The 12,619-nt window shown below is 34.8% G+C and overlaps 1 protein-coding gene across 1 annotated transcript in view; it reads right to left on the bottom strand.

Moving 5' to 3' along the window:
- cops7a (COP9 constitutive photomorphogenic homolog subunit 7A) overlaps positions 1-4,195 on the bottom strand; it is a 21,921-nt gene extending 17,726 nt beyond the window's left edge. Inside the window, exon 1 of the mRNA XM_015052762.1 lies at positions 4,088-4,195. The gene's annotated coding sequence lies outside the window, so the exon portion shown is untranslated. The remainder of the gene's footprint in view (positions 1-4,087) is intronic.
- Positions 4,196-12,619: the final 8,424 nt, after the last annotated feature.

Genomic DNA, 12,619 nt, shown 5'->3' with positions numbered 1-12,619 from the left:
GTGAACACATGACATTTTTACCGTTATAATATTGGTAAAAAAAAAAAAAAAAAGAGTGAGAAATACAGATTAAATGCAAGAAATCGTTATCACAATGTAAAACTGAAGCTGCGTATTTTCCTGAGCCAGTCAGGTCCTTACTGGTTTGCAAATGAGGACAAGAAAAACAGGCCAAAGATTCAAGTCTCTACATCCTCTGCATGCAGCGTTATCTAATTTTAAAGAGGCTCAGACGCTCTTTGCTTGTTAAAATGACATCTACACAGAGAAGCAATAATCCCTCTTCTTTAATATCTAACGGCCTGTGACTCCTGACCAAAGCACTTGGCAGTCTGACTACCTGAAGTACCACACAAGTAGCAGAAGAGTGGCAGCACCACTGAGGGCAACATGTGTAATGAATGTGAAGCAGAGCATGTATATTCATCAACTTATTCCCTGCAACAAAAGAAAAAAGAAAAAAAGACGCAAGAGCACTTAGGACTGAAGGCTACAGCAGAATAATTACTCAAGTATAGTGAAATAAATCTAACTGGGCTTCAAGCAAACAACTTCAAATGAGAAATTAAGCAGAAAAACATTTCCTCAGATGTAACCTCTTGTTTGTTTTTTAGGTTTTAATTTATCCCCGATACAATAAAACATAACACAATATAATAACAAATGGGTGCGGGTCTGCTCTACCTTCCATTTGAGTGCTAAGTGAGGAAGCGTCGCATTAGCTTTGACTGGCCAGCTTAAGATCTCCGATACTAAAACAGAGGGAAACTAACTATTACAGTTGTCTGATAAAATCAATGCAGTTGCATCAGACTGGCTTCATTACTGCAGGGGACTTAGCTAAAATTAAGGCAAAAGAGAGACGGAGAGAAACTCGTCTCCTCGGCTTCCTGTTCAGCTCGGGCTTCATGAGGAGAAAAGATGATGATAAGTCTGATTGTAAATCTGGCTCATTTTTATGCAAACATGCACATCTTTCCCATGTTGTCTCTCTGGATCGCCATCAAAGAAGGCCAGACTGAGCAGATGATAACACATATGTTGCAACCAAGAAAATTAACCTGTCGGGTTCTCCCAGAAACAGGCGCTTCTTGATATTCTAGGTGTATTTCAAAGGCAAATACACTTATGAAAGAGGCGAAACCCGAGGGGTATTACCGAAAGACAGAATGATAAATCTGCAGAACAAGGAAAGTTCTTTGATAAAACATTCAAATAAATATAAAAGCCACATCGCGCCATCAATGTGTCCAATATTACAATCACAATGGACTGCTTTGATGCTGCATTTCAAAGGCTATAGTATTTTGGGTGCCATGTGCATTAAAACTCTCTTTTCCCATAATGTATTCGACCACTAAGAAAGACTTTTCTTTTACTCCCTTTTATAGCTATAATTAATACAGATTTTTTTTGTGAGGGAATCAGAAAGCTCATGTGGAGTGACGAGGCCGTTGATGATGAAACAGAAAAACACTACAGAGGAAAATTTGTGTAAATCCAAAATGTCATAATATTCATGTTTTCTTAAAATCCTGCAGCCGTGATACTTAATAGTAAAGTTTCCAAAAGGCTCAACTATTATAAGAAGGAGTTCATCTCTCTCTTCTGTAATCCTTTGAAAACTAATGAATTCTGGAGATCATCAGATCCAAACACATTCTGAGGCTTTAAAAAAACAAGTGTGAGCACTGATACAATTTGTTTTGTGATCGTATAAAGTGGTAGTACATTTTATTCAGAGTAAACATCAGATGTCTTCAATGTGGAGGTGAAAGAGGTCAACAACCAGCAGAACAGGACAATAATCATATCAACGCAAAAAGTAAAAGGCTGATGCTGCGAGAGACTGATGACAAAAAGAAGGTGGATGTTAACAATGAAGGACACACTAATAATTATTGCATCATTACCATTAACTAGAGTTAAAATAGTGCTGCTATGTGGGGAGTATCTGAGGAGCCAGACTCAGCAGACAGAGGGGAGCTTAACTTGAGTTGACACCAGTCCACTGCAATGGAGAAAGTCCAAAAATCCATTAAAACACAATGATGAAAATTTAACAGCTGCTTCTGTCCATCCAATTATAACCTGATGTTCATGTTTTGCATCAATTCTTCAGATTTTCTCAGAAACAAAAAAAGAGAAAATGTAGATTTGTGTTCCCTTTAATTCTTCTGGTTAACTTTACCTCCCCACAAATTCAGTAAGTTAAACGGGAGATTTCTGTCAACCTGTAGATGTGAGCTTCTAACCCCATAGTACATTTTTCTGTAAAATAAGAGACTAATTTCTTCTAACAAAAGCCGACATAACAGTAAGAAGCGCTTAAATCCAAAGCATAGTCCTTTGCATAATTTTGTTCAAAAAGTAACGAATGCTAAAGATAAATATAAAGATCTCTGAATATACCAATTTCCAGATAAAGATTCATACACCACCTAGGAAGCATAAATAAATTATAGCAGTTTGTCAATAATAATAATTAATGAAATAGTTTTGAATTGAACTAATTATGAGCTTGCTTATAAATCAACATGGTTTTAAAGAGATAAGATGAATTATTAAATATTATGGCTTTTGTAAGCTTCTGATTCACTATATTTAATTTAAATGGTGGGAAACATGAATGTATTTTAAGGAATCACCTCAAATACGCTGATTCCTTGAATGACGTGAAAAGAAAAAAAAATCTAATAAAGGGAATATATAAGAAAGATAATCACAAACTTCCACAACTCTGGTTCATCCTAGGGTATGATTTCCAGATGCCTGAAGAAGCTACACACACCTAGTCAAACAATTACAAGCAAATAAACACCGTGGAAGTGTCCAGCTATCTCACTGTTCCAGAAAATGGAAGGTTTGGTGTCCCTATAATGAACATGTTTCAGTGCAAACTGTGAGTCTCAATTCCAGAATAAAACCAAAGACTTTGTGAATAACATGGCTGACGTGAAATGTTCCCTAGACCTGTGTGACCCAAAAAGCCACTCAGCGAGCAAGAGTCCATTATTCCAAAAGAAACAGAAAAATCTGCAGGTTTTTAAAAACACTTTGGTATAAAACCAACTTATCTGGAGACATTTTTTCTAGTCTGATGAAACTAGAATCAAAGTATTTTGCCGTACTGACCACTGATGCATTTTAGATAAGGGAGAAGCTTAAAAACCTCAAATTTTAGAGTTTAGACAGAAGGATTACTTTGGTGTTTAGCTAACAGAAATAACTTTATCAGTCATAGTAGTCCTAAAACTGGAAAGGGCCAATTTTAACAGATGGCAAGATAAAAAAATATATATACATTTGCTTTCAAGTGCATCCTATACAGCCACATATTTCGACAAATTATTACTTGTTAATCCAAATGGAAAATCCTTCTAAAACTTATAAAATGCTAAATAAAACTCTTACTAATTGTAATACAAGATAATTAAATCAATAAATTAGCGACATATTTTGTAATGGAACATATAATCCATTACAACACTTCTTAGTGCACACTAATATTATTCACCCTCCTGACGCACTTCATAACACATAATCCAAATAGTTTTGCACCTAGAGATCAGATTATGATTTTAGGAAAGAAAAAAACAGTCAGATAAAAATTAACACTTAAAGCAATACCAGAACGTTTTCAAATATATCTGTGAGTAAAAGACTGATACAAATAATGGGAATTTACAGATAGGCTCACACCACAAAACTCAATTTCCTTATATTTACGTGTTAAGTGCAAAGCTAAAATCACCACCAAAGCAAATAAGGCGTATTACTTCAGATATCAGCACCACACTATTACAAAAAGCAATAGGACATATAGTATATCGTCTATCTAGAGGCTTTAAACCGACATTTCTTACAAACAAATGAATAAGTTTGTCTTGAAGCTCAACTGTCATGCTAGCCAGAATGCTAACAGATAAGGGAGTGCAAGGTAACCGTTGCCGCTAGGCCTCACACTGTTTTCAGCATTTTTAACGATCAAACTTCAACACTGCATGGTAGGCATTAAAATACAACAGTGATGCTAACGTCTGCGTGGATTTCTAAAGCAGAATATCTTCTGTGTCTTAAAAAGTACCTTGTTACGTTGGTTTCTAGCAGTTACCTTCTCTCCCGGTTGCTTTGCTACAGTGTCAACACACACGTACCACAACAATTCTACGTAATCTGTGATTGGGTAGAGAGAGAAAGTGGGCGGGACAACAAGCGCTGTCAGTCTGGATCGTGACATCAGGTTGGAAAGAACAGCGTCATCTAGTGGTGATATGATTAACACAGGCGGTATCAATAAATTGTTAATTATACTGACCAGTGGTTCCTCACGCTTCTATTACTACGTGATCTTAAAAGTTGTCAGGTTAAGTTTGGACTCAAGCTAATTTGCTATCAGCCATATTTGAATTAGACTGCAAATCAAGACTGGGCCTGTAATAAGACTTCATTTCATCCTAAAAATTAACTGACTTGACAAATTTCAGCAATGTTCTGTATGTTTCTATATTAATTTTCAAAAACGCATTTTTGAGTGTTATTATTTTGTATCTCAGTTGTTTTCTCCTATTGTGTCTGACACTTTTATTTTAAAAAATCTTAAAAATACAAACTAGAAAAATCAGAATTATTCGTATTGATTCTATAAATATAACATAGTCGATTATAAACAGTGCTAATGTGTTCAAATTAGATGTAGCAAAATAATAATGGCTGAAAACCAACAAAAAGTTTAATATCAAACCCCTTTAAAATGAAATGCTCTTAAAATTACATTAGCACAGTATATTATTATTATTATTATTATTATTATTATTATTATTATTATTATTATTATTAGTTATAAATAAATAAATGCAATCACAAACCAATTTTCTGATTGTCTGGCTCTCAGTTCTACTCAAAAATTACTTCAAGTTAAATTTATAGCTTTGAACATCCCTGAAAAGTAAGAATAAATCTATTAATTAAAAAAAGCACTAAAAAGAGAAAAAATATCTGTATACTATCTTGTTTAGCCACAGCATCTGAATTAGTTATAAATTCTGCCAAAACAAATATAATTTTTTTATATCTTTCATGCTCACAATTAATTCAGTATCATAAAATAAAAATAAAAGCAGGGAAGTTGTTTAAATGGATATTTTCAAAAGCAGATCCATAAAGACCTTGTGTATTTAACTTTGTTACTTGTGCTGCAGTGTCATGTCCACATCTCCTGAATCAGACCTAAAAGTGACAATTAAATCTACAAATCATCATTTATATTCCAGAGCATACACAGGCATAAACAGTTTGAACAGTTTAACACCAAAGCTCTAAAACTACTCACACTTTACCTCTTTTACAAATGTTATTTTACTGGGAAGAATCCTCTGTTGCTATGGTTACAGCTTCTGCAGTCAACCAATCCCCCTATCAGTAACACCTTAAATAGCCAAGGTGTTTTTTAAATTGAACTTGCAGACCATATTGTGCAGTGCTGGGGTGTGGCAAGAGAGCATTTCTCTGCATCTTTGTGGCATTTTAAAATATTCGTAACCACTGATTGGTCCCAGGGGAAACAATTACAACAAGTTACGGTATGTTCGTAGATGACCTATATCCTCAAATCTTTACCCGCTAAAATTTTTTTCTTCCCCATGCCTTTGAGTGAGTCACTTGCAGAAAAACTAAAAGGATATTTCATAAGCTACAACTTTTTTTAGGATTTAGATTTGCTTCCAGAGAGATTAGTGAACAGTGTACAACATTTCATCCGTATAAAATAACAAAGTTTATATTATTTTACTGAGATTTTATTTCATAGATCAACACAAAGCGATTGTTAAGAGGAGCAATACACATATGAAAGTATGTATTTGTATACAACACTATTCTTGTGATGCTTCAAAATAAAATTTAGTGTAGATTTTTTTAAATGAAGATCTCAGATGTTCATTTGAGATTATATAGAAAAAGTCCTTAAAATAGAAGTTTACTTTTTATCAGGACAGCAAATCTAAACATACAATCAATGTTTTAGGCCAGAGCTCTTTTTATGAGCTAAGAAAGCCTAATCAAAGTCCAGATCTAAATCAAAGACTTGGAAATGTAACTTTTACAGATGAAATTCATCTAATCTGACTCAGCTTGAGATGTTCTGCAAAGAACTGGTAACAAAGATATCTTCAGATCTGGTAAAGACAAGTAGCAAAAAAGCTACTTGCATAACACTGCTGAAAACAAATGCATGCCACACTTTTCAGATTCCTCCACTTCACAATGGAAAATAATAATACTTATTACCACCAAACACTTGAATGTCGCTTAATTTTCTGCCAAACAAATAAAATAACACAGAATATCTTGACGGCTTAGCTGGGATTTTATTTTTCACGTGTTTTGAGACGGTGTGAAGCAGACAGACACGACAAACCTGAAAACAAAGCGCAGGTGCTGTTGCTCCAGGTGACCCTGAGGTCATCAATGAGTCAGAAAAACACAAATCTTGGTTTCAAGGGCATCAGCAGCGGTAACCCTAGAGCTCACCTCTGCAAAATATGTGAAGAAAATATTAGTTCAGATATTTTTTCAAAGGAATTTCACTGAATGTATTAACTAATATATTTTTTTATACATTGCATGTAGTTCTTTTATGAAGCTGATTTAAGTTTTAAAATGAAAATATAAAGATTTTTGCATTCTGAATTTCGCTGTTTATGAAATCTAAAGAGATGAAAATATTATTTTGTGGGACTTGCCTTTGCATATGAAGTGATGTAGTTAAAGTTATTTTTTTAATGACCAAAGAAAATTCAGATTCATCACAAAATATAAAAAGCAAAATAACAAGATAAAAAGTTTATCTGATTGTCAGTCATGCCTGGCCCCAGCAGTCACTTCCAAAACTCAATAATCAACAATAAAGGTATTGATCCACAGGCCACAAACACATATTTGATAAAAGCAAACTTAATCAATAATATATTACGAATAAATATCAATAAAAGAACCTGGTAACTCATTATGAAAGAAATCGCAGCCTGCAATTATCCTCAAGCTAGCAAAGTTGAATTATGCCTTTATAGAAGTGCAAACAAAGATGAAAGTGACCTTCTTGCCTTGAATGTGTGTGTGTGTGTGTGTGTGTGTGTGTTTAAAATACAGTGAAAACACACACATGTCTGGGTCTCTTCTCCTGTGGGCAGTTCGCTGTTACAGGGCCAATTAGGGGGAATGAGGAACACCTGTGCTGGTCAGCGCCGCTGTCAGCTGCTGATGCTTTGTGTTAAGCTCAGCTTTGCAAACACACACCTACACAAAGGACATGATACTGGCTTGTGTTTTATTTAGAGTTAATAAGCTACGCACGCAGAGCCACACACTGTCTCAGACCTGCAGAGCAGGGCAGAGGAGGAGGTTTGCTGCTGAAACTGTTACAGTAAAAACCCCAACATGAAGCCAACCATCAGAACAGCTTCACTGGTTATGGGAAATACACAGAAACTGTTCGGTTCTGACAGCAGAAATTAAAAACCTTGTAAATATTTGAACTGTCAGCTTTTGAAAAGCTGTGTTCCTCAGAAACACAAACGATATGCAGCTGGATGTGAGGTTGTTCAACAATGCAAAACCACAAAATCTTACTGAGTATTTATCATTTAGTTTCAATGCAAATATCTTAGTGATTGAAATGAGACAAAACTTACTTAGAAGTAACTTTTCAGCAAGATATAGGAAATTATTGTCAGTAAATATTTCCTTGATAAAATATTAAGTGTTAGTTTCAATGTCAGATTATTTCACTTATAAAATGGTAAAAGTGTTTTGTTTTAAAGTATTTTTAAAGTCTTATTAAACGTGTTTTTTGAGACTTTTTTAAGGTTTTAAAAGAAGACAATTAAGAAATGTCGTTTTAAAATTTAAAACAAGACATTTTCCCATTTCATAGGTGAGAACGTCTGCTATTTGGAACTATCACTTTTTCATCAATATTAAGGAATTATTGACTTTCAAAAAGCTCCTATGTTTTGCTGAAAAGTTACTTGTAAGTTTGTTTTTCTCATTTCAAGTACTAGGATATTTGCACTGAAACTAGATGAGAAATACTTTGTAAGATTTTGTGTTTTTGCACTGAAATCTCTACACTGTGAAAAATATTAGTGGGTAGAAAGATAGGTTGATGGAAATAAATTATAAATCACTCCATATAGCATATGAATGCAATATGAAATGATTTAGTATCACTCAAAGCAAACGAGAAATGTAATGTACAAAATACTATGTGACACAACATTATTGTCCTTTTTGTTTTGGGCTCATTGGCTTTATGCAAACCTACACACTAAAATTATTCCTCATCTTTTGTTAGTTGCTCTCATACTGAAACAAATGGCATGCTAATTCCTGGAAGATAAAAACTATTGGTGGGTTTCTAAAACTGTCAAAACATTAGATTATCCCACAGAGCATCATTAAATCTATTATGAAGGAGGGTAATAAGTTTGACACCAAAAAAGCTCAAATGAAAAGAGGGCCATCAAAGCTCAGAGAGGTCATAAACAGAATCAATAGAACTCTAAAACAGCCGCTCTGCAAATTAATCTGCAGAATCACTAAACGTCTTTGAAGAACATCTTGAATTTTAATAACTGCATCTACATAATGAAGAAAGGCTGTGAAAGCAACACACTGCAGGGATGCTTTTGACCAGAAAACTATAAACCCGAAACTTATCTGAATACAGGAAATGATGGATAAAACCAGTACCGGTAAAATTATTTCTGTGTCATTTTTTTCTGTCTTCCAGAGAAGTGACATAAGATAAAACTTGAACCAGCTGAGTGTGGTTTACAAACATACGTCAGAGCTCTGACTGTGCAGAAATAAAACACGAGTCCTTTACTGTATTTGATTTTATTCACCGTGAAGTTCAGTGCTTATCTTTAATTTTTACTTGTGGTTTTTAAATTCATCAGAAATATGAAGAAGAAGAAAAAAAAACGGTTTTAAAAGCGATGACATCATTTCCTGTTGATCTTTTGAACCGCAAGGTAAAGCCAGACCACAGGAAAGAGAATTAAAGTCAGGTTACATGTAACTGACATTATGTCTAAAAGGTGTTTTTGTTTACTGTAAGAAAAAAAAAACATGAACACACATTGTTGAATAATTATATTGTGTTTTTGTTATGGGTGAAGAATTAACTTCTTTACAAAAACATAGACTAATAATTTTATTTTATTTTTGCTGCTCTGAGTGTTGCTATAGTTGTTACAGTAATTCACAGATGAAATGCTGAATGTAAAGGGGAGAAAAACACATTTGCCTGGAAATTAATTTCCATGTTTGTGTCTGTGTTTCGTGGTGATAAGGACCCAAAAACAGACTGGAGGCTAGCATGCATGCAGCTACAGGAGAAAAAACACTCTGAGGTATTTCCAGGGATGCAGGCAATAACTTAAACAACAGCAACACAAAAGGAAAAATTGATGGGGTGTAAGCAGGAGCTGAGGAAACCCCCAGTGACAAACCGACAGGTGTAAACACGAGGACCTGACAGAGAGCGGATGAGAACCAGGATTGTAAAACAGAGGGGAGAGTGATTGTTGAATGGATAACAGTGGAGTTCATGAGTAGCATTAATGACCGGACAAAATAAATCACAGAAACTGTGGAAGTAACTAAACTCAACAACGACGTGGCAGAACAACCAAATGGTACGGGAGGAACACTGAAACCTGGGAAGCAAGGAAAATTCACAAGTCAGAACACAACCCAGACACCAAGGTCCATAATTCATGAGTTTGTTCCTCTGGTGTGGTTTCAACCGTGACTTTCAAATCATTCACATGCAGAAACGTTATCCTGCAAAGTTTCCAGAGACAAAGATTATTCTCGTCACAAAACTTTTTTCATATCAAAAGAAAATAGAACTCAAAAAGCAACAACAACAACAACAACAACAAAAAAACACCTGTTGTGCTTCTTGAACCCCGTATCATGATGCTGCCACCTCTGTAGCTCTCTGTCAGGAACTATTTCCTACATAAAGCAAATCAAAATGGCGTATACCAGTCTCGAGGTTGAAAAATAATCAGTATTCATCAGGTTTATTTTTGTTTGCTTTGTCGATTTCATGCTGAAAAGCAACCCTTTCCCCATTACTTTTCCTTTTGAATGATTCATTTTGGTTATGGAATTGCCTGTGTGACATTATTCAGGAGAAAAACTAATTTTCTCTGATTGCGACCCCTTCTGTGCATCATGATTACTTTGGAAACGGTCACCTCTTATTCATTTGGTTTTTCAATCTTTTTCCTTTCTTTTGCATATTTACATTCAGACATATGCTCAGCACACAAGCCCAGATGTTGCTAAAATCTCCTAAACTTTTGGGAACATCTCTGTGATAAAGTCCATGCTATATATATATAACAGCTTGATATCCCATTTCCCCCATCATGGGTCCTATAATATGTTATAGATCCAGATGCCATTAAGACATTTTTTAATCTCCTTCTCCAGTTGAAAGACATAATTTCCAGATATGAAAACGGTGCTCCAGTAGGTCCTGCGTGGGCGTTGGAAGCAACTGTGCATGTTGAATGTGTGCCTGGTGGTTGTAAAGGATCGTGTCCGTGCCATCCTAGTGGTGTTTGCTTTAAATGAGGGTGTCCTCAAAAGCCCATTATCAGGCTCAGCTGCAAGAGCCTGTTGGCCCTGCAGGAGAAATATTTCACAATTATGGGCTTTTGTGCTTTTCCTACTACATGACCCTCACTGGACTGAAGAGAGTGCTCTATCTTTTTTATTGCCAATTACAGGTGTCCAAAAGCACATTGAAGTGAAATAAAGGAAGAATAATCTGTGCTGGACTGAGTGAGACTGGCACCCAAAGTGAAAGACAGACAGGGAGATGTGCAACAGAGAGCGAGAGATGAGAGATGTTTAGGTTTTGTTAAGTCATAGTAAACCCACATTAATGCTGCACGATAAAAAAAAAGTCCTCAGGCAGATTTAAACACTGAGTTGAAACTAGATATTTATATACACGGAATAAAAAAAAAGACATATTTTTCATAACTGCATTTCCATTAATCATTGAATTGGGCAAATTGAAATTACGAAAATAAATTACAACAATGGAAAAATGTGAAAAAAGTAAGGTAAAATTGGGTAAGATTTAACTCCAGTTCATGAAAAAAACAGTTTTTTAATCTGTGTATGTAAATGCAGTTGAAACCAGATATTTACTTACATCAGTAAAAAGACTCAGACATTTTTTTCTCACTGTTAAATTAGGCCAAAGTTCCTAGTTCTAGCTTAGTTACAATTACCAAAATTATTTATTTGCTCAATGCCATAAAACTTTGCAAAAATAGCTTTTAGAGATTTTTTTGTAACTTTCCCTGAATTCAAAAGTTCACAGTCAGTATCAGGGATAACTGTCTTCTGAAATTTCTGATGTGGATAAAACCTTTTGGGTTTTCCCTCCATAACCTTCTCACGATAGTTCTCTGGAGTTTTGGTTCATTTCTCTTGACAGATCTGGTGTTACTGAATTCATTTTGTTATCTCTGATACTGACCAAATGTATGTAACCTTTTAAATTCAAGGAAAGTTACAAAAAAAAATCTCTAAGAAACATTCTCGTAAAGTTTTATGGCATTTAGGAAGTTCTAGCTAATTCCAACTAAGCTAAAACAAGAATAGTTTCAACTGATTTAACTTCAGACAGTGAGGAAAAAAATGTAAATATCTGGTTTGTATACCTCTCTATCACTAATAAAGTGAGGTCAACTGGATCTGTTTCTATGGAAAACAACATTTAGAAGCAAATTTGTATATTTGCTTATTTGCATAAGCAAATAAACAAAAACAGCTACATATTGCCTCCTCGTTTTATTTCCAGCAGCTAAATCTGTAGCAGAGAGTGTCTCTCAAGATGCTGCAGGTTGTGTTCAGACTCCTACAGCACAGTGAGTGTGATGTTGGCACAGATGGAAGCCAAAAAGCCAATAAGTATCAGGAAAAACGTCTGACTCCTCAAACTCTCTGCGCCCCCCTCCTCTGTCCCTGGGAGCCTGATTAGACACAAAACAGTCCACAGCATGGTAGCTGTCAATTAATCCTCTGACTCTGAGCTGAGCGGAACCGTTTGACCAGAATTTCACTTCAGAGCATTATCTACCCCAGGAGGATAACTGGAAGTTAGAGTTAAGTGAAGAGGATTTACTTTTTATACGGTGTTCCACACTATAAACCTTAGAGTGCCTTATAAAAGTGTTCATACCGCTTCAACCTTTACAAATCTTGCTACATTTTAATGAAGTTTTATGTAACCAATTCATTCATATTTGTGGAAAAGTAAAAACATATGATTTTCACAAAAAAATTTATTGTTAGAATAACCCAGTAAAAGTAAAAATATGGAGCTAAATTAGGGCCAAATGTTTCGTTAATTTGAAAAATGAAATTGTAGTAGAAAAACTAAAACTTGAAATTGAAAGCTAGAGTTTTAGTCTAAAACTTGAAAAAAATCGACCTAGTATCCAAACTAAAAATAAGTGTGCTATTTTTTCAATTTAAAAAAAATCTGATTTAATACTGGAAGTATTTTGTATAAGTTATTAGT

This window comes from Poecilia latipinna, unplaced genomic scaffold (genome assembly GCF_001443285.1).
Source record: "Poecilia latipinna isolate Pla-1442-1.1 unplaced genomic scaffold, P_latipinna-1.0 Scaffold1129, whole genome shotgun sequence".
Lineage (NCBI taxonomy): Eukaryota > Metazoa > Chordata > Actinopteri > Cyprinodontiformes > Poeciliidae > Poecilia > Poecilia latipinna.
This window is presented reverse-complemented; position numbering and strand designations above follow the sequence as displayed.